Below are 12,366 nucleotides of genomic sequence, written 5' to 3' on the forward strand. Positions count from 1 at the left end.
AAGTTCGGCCAGGCCGAATCATATGTACACTGAAAAAAAGCATACTCGGTTCCAAAGATTTTGTCTTTACTTTAAAAAATTTGGTATTGATTCCGAGCCAAAGAAGCGGAGAATACAAGTAAGGATACTTTTAAGACACAATTCTCTCTTAAATTTAGGGTTTGTGTACTTGCTTCTAGGAAGCAAATCTTAATTTTTCGCTTTCTCAGCTTTTTTTCTTCATATGCTATCAAATTCCTTCAAAAACGAGTTAACGGCAACTTTATTTTCCAAATTAGGACTCGACTTCCAGTAGAAATTATGCTATGTTTGAAGTAAATAACTTCTTTAAAATAAAGTTTTGAAAAACATGTCCTATATTTGAACGATTTTTTGCTTTGTAGTCAAGATGCAAACATACAACAAATTTAAAGACAACTTCATTAAATTTAAAGAATTTTTCTGAATTGTTAAAGTCAAGTTGACCTTAGCCTATAAATTTTTTCTTTCATGTTAAGATACCCATTTTTAAGTCAAATCACTTAATTATAAGGACAATATGACTTCATTGAAAAGTTTATCGACTTTTGGACAAGGAATATAACTCTATTTTAGAGAAATGCGTCTTCTATGCTAAGCAAAATTTGTATTCGTATTTTAAAGACATGAAATCTTTGACCTCACGACAATATTTTTTTCAGTGTACTCTCCACCATGGATTGCGTAGAAACTTCTACGAAAGACTGTCATCCACAATCGAATTATTTGGGTTGGGGTAATACTCAAAAATTTTTAACATCGTCTTCTAAATTGTAAGTTAGTCCATACGTGGTATATATTAGACAAAAAAGGTATGTATAGGTAAGTCTACAAATAATTACGAATCGATATGGAGTTTTGCACGGTACTTAGAGAGCCAGAATTGAAATATGGGGTTCGCTTAACATAGGGGCTATATATAGTATTATGAACTTGATATGGACCAATTTTTGTGTGATTGGGGATCGATTTATATGTGTGCTATATATAACTATAGACCGATGTGGACCTAGTTAGACATGGTTGTTAACGGCCATATACTCGCACAATGTACTAAATTTCAACTGATTCGGATGAAATTTGCTCCTCCAAGAGGCTCCAAGACCAAATCTCGGGATCTCGGCTTATATGGGGGCTATATATGATTATGGACTGATATGGACCACTTTTGGCGTGGTTGTTAAATATCATATACTACCACCACGTACCAAATTTGAACCAGATCGGATGTATTTGGCTTCTCCAAACGGCACCGGAGGTCAAATCTGGGGATCGGTTTATGTGGAGGCTATATATAATAATAGACCGATATGGACCAATTCCTGCATGGTTGTTAGAGACCATATACTAACATCACGTACCAAATTTCAACCCAATCGGATTAATTTTGCTCTTCCAAGGGGCCCGGATGTCAAATCTGGGGGCTATATATAATTATGGACCGATTTCGACCAATTTTTGGATGGGTCTTTGAGGCCATATATTAAAACCACGTACCAAATTTCAACTGAATCAGATGAATTTTGCTCTTCCAAGAGGCTCCGGAGTTTACATCTGGGGATCGGTTTATATGGTGGCTACATATACTTATGGACTGATATAGACCAATTCCTGCATGGTAGTTAGAGACAATATACTAACACCACGCACCAAATTTCAACCGAATCGGATGAATTTTGCTCTGCCACGAGGCTTCGGAGGTCAAATCTGGGGATCGGTTTATATGGCGGCTATATATAATTATGCACCGATGTGGACAAATTTTTGCATGGTTGTTAGAGACCATATACTAACACCATGTACCAAATTTCAGCCGGATCGGATGAAATTTGCTTCTCTTAGAGGCTCCGCAAGCCAAATCTGGGGATCGGTTTATATGGGGGCTATATATAATTATGAACCGATGTGGACCAATTTTTGCACAGATGTTAAAGACCATATACTTACACCATGTACCAAATTTCAGCCGGATCGGATGAAAGTTGCTTCTCTTAGAGGCTCCGCAAATCAAATTTACGTGTAGCCACCATATAAACCGATCCCCAGATCGGTTGTAAGTGACTGAAAAAAATATTTGTACAAATATCTAAATAAAAAAGGAACCCCAAGTATTTTATTTCAAAAGCTTTCATAAAAAAATCTGACAAAAAGAAAAAATATTTCATTGAAATATAAGTAAGAAATTTGAGTTGAAGATAATTTCCTTATAAATTTGGGGAAGCAAAAAAAGAATTAAAATACTTTTACATCGCCGGGAATTCGATCCTTGGTATTATCAGCATCGCTAAAGAAAATCAAGAATATCAACAAATTTTAGCGAAAATTCCGATTAACAAAAGAGGGAAAAAGGAAAACATTATAATAATCATAAATTTATTTACAATTTGGTGTGGTAAGTTATAGGATATTAGCACAAAACCGCGACTTATTACTAATCTTGTTATAGGTCTGGGACCCAAGGGGATCCCACAGGCCACATCAGCTGTACCTGTGGAAGTAAATCGTTTTGTAGAACATTTGGTACATCAAACATTATAAATTGAATTAATTAATCATAAAAGAAAACGCAATATGAACTTAAAGGATGGAAGGAAATTAGCGGATAAATTATATTAAGAAGAAATACAAAATTATTTACTAAATATTACCTACTGATAAAGATGCTACAACTAAAGGATTATAAGAACTTTTTTATCTAATCTTGAATTACACGATTGAACACTAGGAATTAAATATTTCCAAAACATACATTTACTTTCAATGTCATATAGTTTTAATAATATTTGCGATCCAGACCTCAACATCAGCGGGCCCGAAGATTACGAGGAAATTGGTGAGTCATCTATTGTATATTAAATCCACACCTAGTCATATACAAACATTCCCCCATATATATATATATTACTATTTTAATTATTCATATTATCGCTTTAATTCACATTAACACAGCATTAATACATAGATTTTTTGTTTGTATACCCACCACCATAGGATGGGGGTATATTAACTTTGTCATTCCGTTTGTAACACATCGAAATATTGCTCTAAGACCCCATAAAGTATATATATTCTGGGTCGTGGTGAAATTCTGAGTCGATCTAAGCATGTCCGTCCGTCTGTCCGTCTGTCCGTCTGTCCGGCTGTCCGTCCGTCTGTGGAAATCACGCTAACTTCCGAACGAAACAAGCTATCGACTTGAAACTTGGCACAAGTAGTTGTTATTGATGTAGGTCGGATGGTATTGAAAATCGGCCATATCGGACCACGTTTACGTATAGCCCCCATATAAACCGATCCCCAAATTTGGTTTGGGGAGCCTCCCGGAGCAGCAAAATTCATCCGATCCGGTTGAAATTTGGTACCTGATGTTAGTATACGGCCTCTAACAACCCAGCAAAAATTGGTCCATATCGGTCCATAATTATATATAGTTCCCATATAAACCGATCCCCAGATTTGACCTCCGGAGCCTCTTGGAGGAGCAAAATTCATCCGATCCGGTTGAAATTTAGTACGTGGTCTTAGTATACGGTCTCTAACAGCCATGCAAAAATTGGTCCATGTCGGTCCATAATTATATATAGCCCCCATATAAACCGATCCCCAGATTTGATATCCGGAGCCTCTTGGAGGGGAAAAATTCATCCGATCCGGTTGAAATGTGGTACCTGATGTTAGTATACGGTCTCTAACAACCATGCAAAAATTGGTCCATATCGGTCCATAATTATATATAGCCCCCATATAAACCGATCCCCAGATTTGACCTCCGGAGCCTCTTGGAGGGGCAAAATTCATCCGATCCTTTTGAAATTTGGTACCTGATGTTAGTATACGGCCTCTAACAACCATGCAAAAATTGGTCCATATCGGTTCATAATTATATATAGCTCCTATATAAACCGACCCCCAGATTTGAACTCCGGAGCCCCTTGGAGGAGCAAAATTCATCCGATCCAATTGAAATTTAGTACGTGGTGTTAGTATATAGTCTCTAACAACCATGCAAAAATTGGTCCATATCGGTTCATAATTATATATAGCTCCCATATAAACCGATTCCCAGATTTGACCTCAGGAGCCTCTTGGAGGAGCGAAATTCATCCGATCCAGTTGAAATTTGGTACATGGTGTTAGTATATGGTATCTAACAACCATGCAAAAATTGGTCCATATCGGTCCATAATTATATATAGCAAAAGTCATCCGATGCGGTTGAAATTTGGTACATTTTGTCAATATATGGCCTCTAACAGCCATGTAAAAATTGGTCAATATCGGTCTTTAGTTATATATAGCCGATGACTTATTACACAAAAATTGGCCCATATCGCCAAAAATAATCTACCAAAACTTTATTTCCATAGAAAATTTTGTCAAATTTTATTACTATAGAAAGTTGTGTCAAAATGTCATTTCTATAGAAAGTTTTGTCAAACGTTTATTTCTATAGAAATGTTTGTCAAAATTTTATTTCCATAGAAAGTTTTGTCAAAATTTTATTTTTATAGAAAATTTTGTAAAAAAATTTATTTCTGTAGAAAATTTTGTCAACATTTTATTTCTATACAAAATTTTGTCAACATTTTACTTCCATAGAAAATTTTGTCAACATTTTATTTCTATAGAAAATTTTGTTAAGTTTTTATTTCTATAGAAAATTTTGTCAAAATTTTATTTCTATAGAAAATTTTGTCAAGTTTTCATTTCTATAGAAAATTTTGTCAAACTATATTATATACGTATTTAATCGGCCTTTTTTTGTTTAATATATACCCCGTATGGGCTAACTTACAATTTAGAAGACAGTGTTAAAAAGTTTTACGATACTTTGCCATCGGCAAGTGTTATCGCAACCCAAGTAATTCGATTGTGGATGACAGCCTTTATCAGAAGTTCCTACGCAATCCATGGTGGAGGGTACATAAGATTCGGCCTGGCCGAACTTACGGCCGTATATACTTGTTTTTATTTAAACATTAATTAATTGATCAATTCTGTTAAACATTTCATGATTTTAATATAATTTACCATTATGTTTTTCCTATAAATCCGGAAATTTTAATTTACGAAAGGTAACAATGGCATAATGAGGCAACGATAAAGGGACTTATTGGCTAAATTCCATCTAATGCCAATTCGATCTATAAGCATAAAAATAGAACTATCTATATTCGATTTATTTTTTTATAAAAGAGCTATCTTAAAATTTTCTTTTATGATGACCGATCCGAATCTCTTCCTCTTGAACAAGAACTCTCCCAAGACTGAGCATGGCCGAGAACAAGAAGATAGTTCAAAGAGGTAGAAACCGTAAGGGGGTTCGTCACATAAATTAAATGGCGCCCAACGTGGGGCCACATCAGCAGGCAGTTAAAGAATGAAATTTCGTTTCGACAAAAGCAGAGACAACGCTGGTGTGATCTCATATTTAATTTGATCTTATTTGGTCTTGGATTTTTTATATTTCAATATACTTCTGAAAAAAAAACCGACTAAATCAGATTCAAACTCACTTGTATCCATTGGATATTATTATATCTATTATTAAAGATGTATTTACCAGCGGATGTGATTGTGATGAGACATAATTGTAGATTACTTATTTTGGTTAATTACAAAATAAGACTCAATCATAACTTGTCTAAGACTAGTCTCAGTTTAGGGATCTAAGATTATGAACATTGGTGTCAAATTTTACCAACCGAAATTAGTTATAAATTCAAAACATCACAAAATAAATCGAAAAAAAAATATGTATATAAATAAATAATTAGCTAATAGATACTAAGTACCCGTATCTTTATTATGTCATTCGTTTCCGAGTAGTAATGCTAAAATTAATTAATTATTTTGAATTCGCGTATATATTAAATATAGGGAAATATTAATATTTATAGTCTGTTCATATTTCAAACTCTTAATTTATAATGTTTGTTGCCAGAAGCACAGAAGACTTGACAAGTAATGGTCAAGACGACCCTAACAATACTTCATTCGTTGTAGATATAGGTACTCATAGTGTCGGTCAAAAACGCCCAACTCGAACGACGCGGTCGGGTATGGCCGGAGTATCAGCGACAGCAAGAACTACAGATTCACAAAATATTGCAGATAGGATGGATGAAAATAGCATACGTCGTATAGTTTCCGACTCATTGTCTAGCTTAAGGTCTGAGTTAATGTCATCCATATCTAACGAATTAGGGGATATGTTACGTGGACTAAACATTGGTGAAAATAGAAATAGAGATTTCAATACGAGACGTTCCGAGGGACATACATCCGACCCTATGAATGAACATAGAAATCAAAACTCATTCCCACAAGATAATTCTGAAAGAGTTCTAAATATTATACGTAATTGGGGACTGAAATTTTCTGGAGACACGCGTGGTATAGATGTTGACGAATTTGTTTATAGAGTAAAAATTATGACAGAAAATACCCTATCGGGAAATTTTAATGCTTTGTGTAAGTATGCACATCTGCTCTTTAAAGGAAAGGCGTTAAGTTGGTTCTGGCGTTTTCATCGACAGAACGATTCATTCGAATGGTATACATTATCAAGATCATTAACCAGACAATACAAGACCGGGTATACAGACTCGGATATTAGAGATGACATTCGCCGGAGATACCAGCGATACAATGAGAGTTTCGAGGACTTTTCAGAAGCTATACTCAGCTTAGCAGATAGACTACAAACGCCATTATCGGATGAAGAAATTTGTCAGGAAATGTTAAGGAATCTAAGACCTGAGATAAGACATGAGCTACTGCATGTAGACATTTCTGGGGTAGCGGAATTACGAAAGGCGGTAAAAAGGCATGAGAAGTTTGTCCGAGACACTCAAGCATATAAAAATCGACATGGCAAGGAAAGAAGTCACCTAGCAGCAATAGAGCATGAAGAAGACACTGAGGAGAGGGATGAGAGAAACGAAGGATTATGTGAGGTTACGCGAGTCTTGGAATGTTGGAATTGTAGGGAAATAGGTCATTTATATAAAGATTGTACGAAAAATAGGAACATATTCTGCTACGGTTGTGGAATAAAGGAAGTATTCCGACCAAATTGTCCTAAATGTAGCAAGCAGGGAAACTACAAGAGGGATGTCTCTCGATTCCAAGAGAGACATCCATCCAAAATGTGGAAGAAATAATGGATTCAAAATTAAATAATAACTATTCCGATATTATAGATAAAATCAACTCAATAGGACTAAATAAACGTTTTAATGTAATCCATAAACAAAATTCTAAATCATCACGAAGTGCAAGTAGAATGAGGTCGTATTGGAAAAGGATTAAATCATTTAAAAATTGTATTGTTTCATCCATAATCGTAAAGGAATTCGATAATAGGCCGTATATTCCGTTGAAAATTGGAGGGAATTTATATTTTGCGTTGTTGGATAGCGGGGCCAATAAAAGTGTAATTGGAGGACAATTAGTACATCAAATTAGTAGTTTGTCAAAAGTTATTAAATGTTATGGTAGTGTACAAACCGCCGATGGATACAAACAAAATATAGCGGGAGTTTCAAAATTACACTTTGAATACCAGAATAGCGAATGTGAATTTGAATTTCTCTTAATACCTACAATAAAACAAGATATCATCTGTGGCATGGACTTTTGGAGAAAGTTTGGGATAAACGTATCGCTCATAGACGAAATTGGAGTAGTGGAATCTAAGTTATCCGATTCGAAAATACCCCTTTCATACGAACAACAGAAGAAACTACAGGCTATCATGGAACTCTTTCCAGATTCAGAAAGAGAAGGTCTAGGATGTACCACATTAATACAGCATCATATTGATACAGGAGACGCAAGGCCAATAAAACAAAAATACTATCCAATTTCACCAGCTCGGGAGAAGATATTATGCTCTGAAATAGACAGAATGTTATCGTTAGGAGTGATCGAAGAATGTCCACAATCGCCTTGGTCGTCTCCAGGAGTTCTAATAGTAAAACCTGAAAAGGTCAGATTTTGTGTAGACAGCCGAAAGCTTAATTCCGTGACCATAAAGGATTCATATCCAATACCTAACATTGATGGTATTTTGTCTAGACTTCCTGCGGTTCGGTGCATTTCAAAAGTAGACCTTAAAGACGCCTTTTGGCAAATTAGATTAGATGAGTCTTCAAAGCCGAAAACTGCGTTCACAGTACCCAATCGTCCACTTTATCAGTTTACACGCATGCCATTTGGATTATGTAATGCTCCTCAAACAATGTGCCGTCTAATGGACATTGTGATCCCATATAATATGAAATCGCATGTTTTTGTTTATATGGACGATTTGCTTATCATGTCCCAGAATTTAGAGGAGCACATGAAACATTTACAGGAAGTTGCATTACAGTTTCGAAAAGCCGGCCTGACTATAAATGTCAAAAAGAGCTCGTTTGGAATAAAACAAGTACAGTACTTGGGATATATTGTAGGACAGGGATCGTTAAGTGTAGACAAGGAAAAGGTCAAAGCAATTTTAGATTTTCCCAACCCCAGTTCAATTAAGAAATTAAGACAATTTCTAGGAATGGTGGGATGGTACAGAAGATTTCTACACGATTTTTCCACACTGACATGTCCATTAACCGAATTATTATCAAATAAAAACAAATTTAAGTGGAATAATGAAGCGCAGAAGTCTTTTGAGTTGCTAAAGCAAAAGTTGTGTGATGCACCAGTTTTGATAAATCCCGATTTCACAAAGAAGTTTATAATACAATGCGATGCCAGTACAGTGGGGGTCGGAGCAGTATTAGCTCAAGAAGATGAAGAGGGAAATGAACGACCGATAGCATTCATGTCGCAAAAATTGAATAAGGCCCAGAGAAATTATACAGTTACCGAACTGGAATGTTTAGCAGTAGTATTGGCGGTTGCTAAGTTTCGACATTATATCGAAGGACAAGAATTTAAAATAATTACAGATCATGCGAGTCTAAAGTGGCTCATGAAACAGAGTGAGCTTAGTGGAAGATTAGCGCGATGGGCCTTAAAGTTGCAAGGATTTGCATTTACTATAGAACATCGTAAAGGAAGGGAAAACGTGGTTCCAGACGCATTGTCACGATCGTTTGAAATATCCGGGATAGAAGCGGAAATTTTACCAGCTATTGACCTCAAGTCAGACGCCTTTCGAGGCCAAGAATATATTCAATGGAAGGAGGAGATTAAAAAATTACAGTTTCCAGAATACAAAATAGAGGGAGATAGCATATATAAACGAACAGGTTTCGATAGTGAGATTGGGGAAAATAGTCAGGCGTGGAAACTATTAGTCCCGACGGAACTAAGAAACAAGGTGCTGTATGCGGCACACAATATCCCGAACGCCGGTCACGGTGGGATTGCGAAAACTATTGAAAGGATTCGTAGAAACTTTTATTGGCCGAAATTAGTAAAGGATGTCAAGGAGTACATTAATAATTGTGATATCTGTAAAACCTCAAAACTGCCAACAGTGACTCTCAAACCTCCAATGGGCCAAATGATTATATCAGAACGACCCTTTCAACGACTATATTTAGATTTTATAGGTCCATTCCCTAGAACGAAGAAAGGAAACATTGGAATCTTTATAGCTTTAGATCATTACTCTAAGTTTACCTTTCTAAAAGCATTGAAGAAGCTGGAATCAAAACTTGTAGTGACATACTTACAAGATGAAATGTTTAATTGTTTTGGGGTGCCAGAGATTATAGTTACGGACAATGGATCCCAATTCAAAAGTAAAGAATTCGAGGCATTGATGAAGAAATATGGGATTAAACACCAATATACAGCGGCGTATAGTCCACAATCTAACGCTAGTGAACGCGTGAATCGATCGATTAACGCAGCACTAAGATCATATGTTAAAGACGAACAGAAACATTGGGATATATATTTAGGAAGTATCAATTGTGCTTTAAGAAATAGTATTCACCAGACCATTGGAGATTCGCCATATCGCATAATTTTTGGACAATCCATGTTAACACATGGTGACGATTATGAACTTAGACGAAGACTGAAAATTTTGGAAGATAGGGATGAAAACATTAGCAGAAATGATAATTTCATCTTAATAAGAGAGGCGATTCAAACGAAAATTCAGAAAGCATATGAAAAAAATGAAAGAACATATAATTTAAGAACAAGACGAAGACAACTACATATAGGTCAAGAAGTTATTAGAAGGAATTTTGCACAAAGTTCGTCATCTAAGAAATTTTGTGCAAAACTTGCACCAATAGGAGTTAAATGTTACATAACCAAGAAGGTGGGTAACTGTTATTTCGAAGTAAAGGATTGTGATGGTGGAAGGACCGGAGTTTATCATATGAAAGATTTATGGACGTAAGATTGTTTTTTTTTTTTTTTGTTTGTAGAAGATATGTTGTAAGTGACTGGAAAAAATATTTGTACAAATATCTAAATAAAAAAGGAACCCCAAGTATTTTATTTCAAAAGCTTTCATAAAAAATCTGACAAAAAGAAAAAATATTTCATTGAAATATAAGTAAGAAATTTGAGTTGAAGATAATTTCCTTATAAATTTGGGGAAGCAAAAAAAGAATTAAAATACTTTTACATCACCGGGAATTCGATCCTTGGTATTATCAGCATCGCTAAAGAAAATCAAGAATATCAACAAATTTTAGCGAAAATTCCGATTAACAAAAGAGGGAAAAAGGAAAACATTATAATAATCATAAATTTATTTACAATTTGGTGTGGTAAGTTATAGGATATTAGCACAAAACCGCGACTTATTACTAATCTTGTTATAGGTCTGGGACCCAAGGGGATCCCACAGGCCACATCAGCTGTACCTGTGGAAGTAAATCGTTTTGTAGAACATTTGGTACATCAAACATTATAAATTGAATTAATTAATCATAAAAGAAAACGCAATATGAACTTAAAGGATGGAAGGAAATTAGCGGATAAATTATATTAAGAAGAAATACAAAATTATTTACTAAATATTACCTACTGATAAAGATGCTACAACTAAAGGATTATAAGAACTTTTTTATCTAATCTTGAATTACACGATTGAACACTAGGAATTAAATATTTCCAAAACATACATTTACTTTCAATGTCATATAGTTTTAATAATATTTGCGATCCAGACCTCAACATCAGCGGGCCCGAAGATTACGAGGAAATTGGTGAGTCATCTATTGTATATTAAATCCACACCTAGTCATATACAAACATTCCCCCATATATATATATTACTATTTTAATTATTCATATTATCGCTTTAATTCACATTAACACAGCATTAATACATAGATTTTTTGTTTTTTTTATTTAAACATTAATTAATTGATCAATTCTGTTAAACATTTCATGATTTTAATATAATTTACCATTATGTTTTTCCTATAAATCCGGAAATTTTAATTTACGAAAGGTAACAATGGCATAATGAGGCAACGATAAAGGGACTTATTGGCTAAATTCCATCTAATGCCAATTCGATCTATAAGCATAAAAATAGAACTATCTATATTCGATTTATTTTTTTATAAAAGAGCTATCTTAAAATTTTCTTTTATGATGACCGATCCGAATCTCTTCCTCTTGAACAAGAACTCTCCCAAGACTGAGCATGGCCGAGAACAAGAAGATAGCCAAGTTCAAAGAGGTAGAAACCGTAAGGGGGTTCGTCACACGGTTTATATGGTGGCTACACGTAAAAATGGACCGATATGGCCCATTTGCAATACCATCCGACCTACATCAATAACAACTACTTGTGCCAAGTTTCAAGTCGATAGCTTCTTTCGTTCGGAAGTTAGCGTGATTTCAACAGACGGACGGACGGACGGACATGCTTAGATCGACTCAGATTTCACCACGACCCAGAATATATATACTTTATGGGGTCTTAGAGCAATATTTCGATGTGTTACAAACGGAATGACAAAGTTAATGTACCCCCTTCCTATGGTGGAGGGTATAAAAATGTTTTTTTAATTCCAAAAACACTTTAAACCAAAGACGTTAAATCCTCAAAATAAGTCTTGAAGCGTTTTTATCCTAAATCTAAAGTTTCAATAGTTCAGTTAACTTAAGGACAATTTCTTTAAATCAAAAATTCATCCGATCCGGCTGAAATTTGGTATATGGTGTAAGCATATTGTCTCTAACAACTATGCAAAAATTGGTCCACATCGGTCCATAATTATATATAGCCCCCATATAAGCCGATCCTCAGATTTGACCTCCGGTGCCTTTTGGAGAAGCAAAATTCATCCGATCCCGCTGAAATTTGATACATGGTATTAGTATATGGTCTCTAACAACCATGCAAAAATTGGTCCATAT

Source organism: Haematobia irritans, chromosome 4, assembly GCF_050003625.1.
Source record: "Haematobia irritans isolate KBUSLIRL chromosome 4, ASM5000362v1, whole genome shotgun sequence".
Lineage (NCBI taxonomy): Eukaryota > Metazoa > Arthropoda > Insecta > Diptera > Muscidae > Haematobia > Haematobia irritans.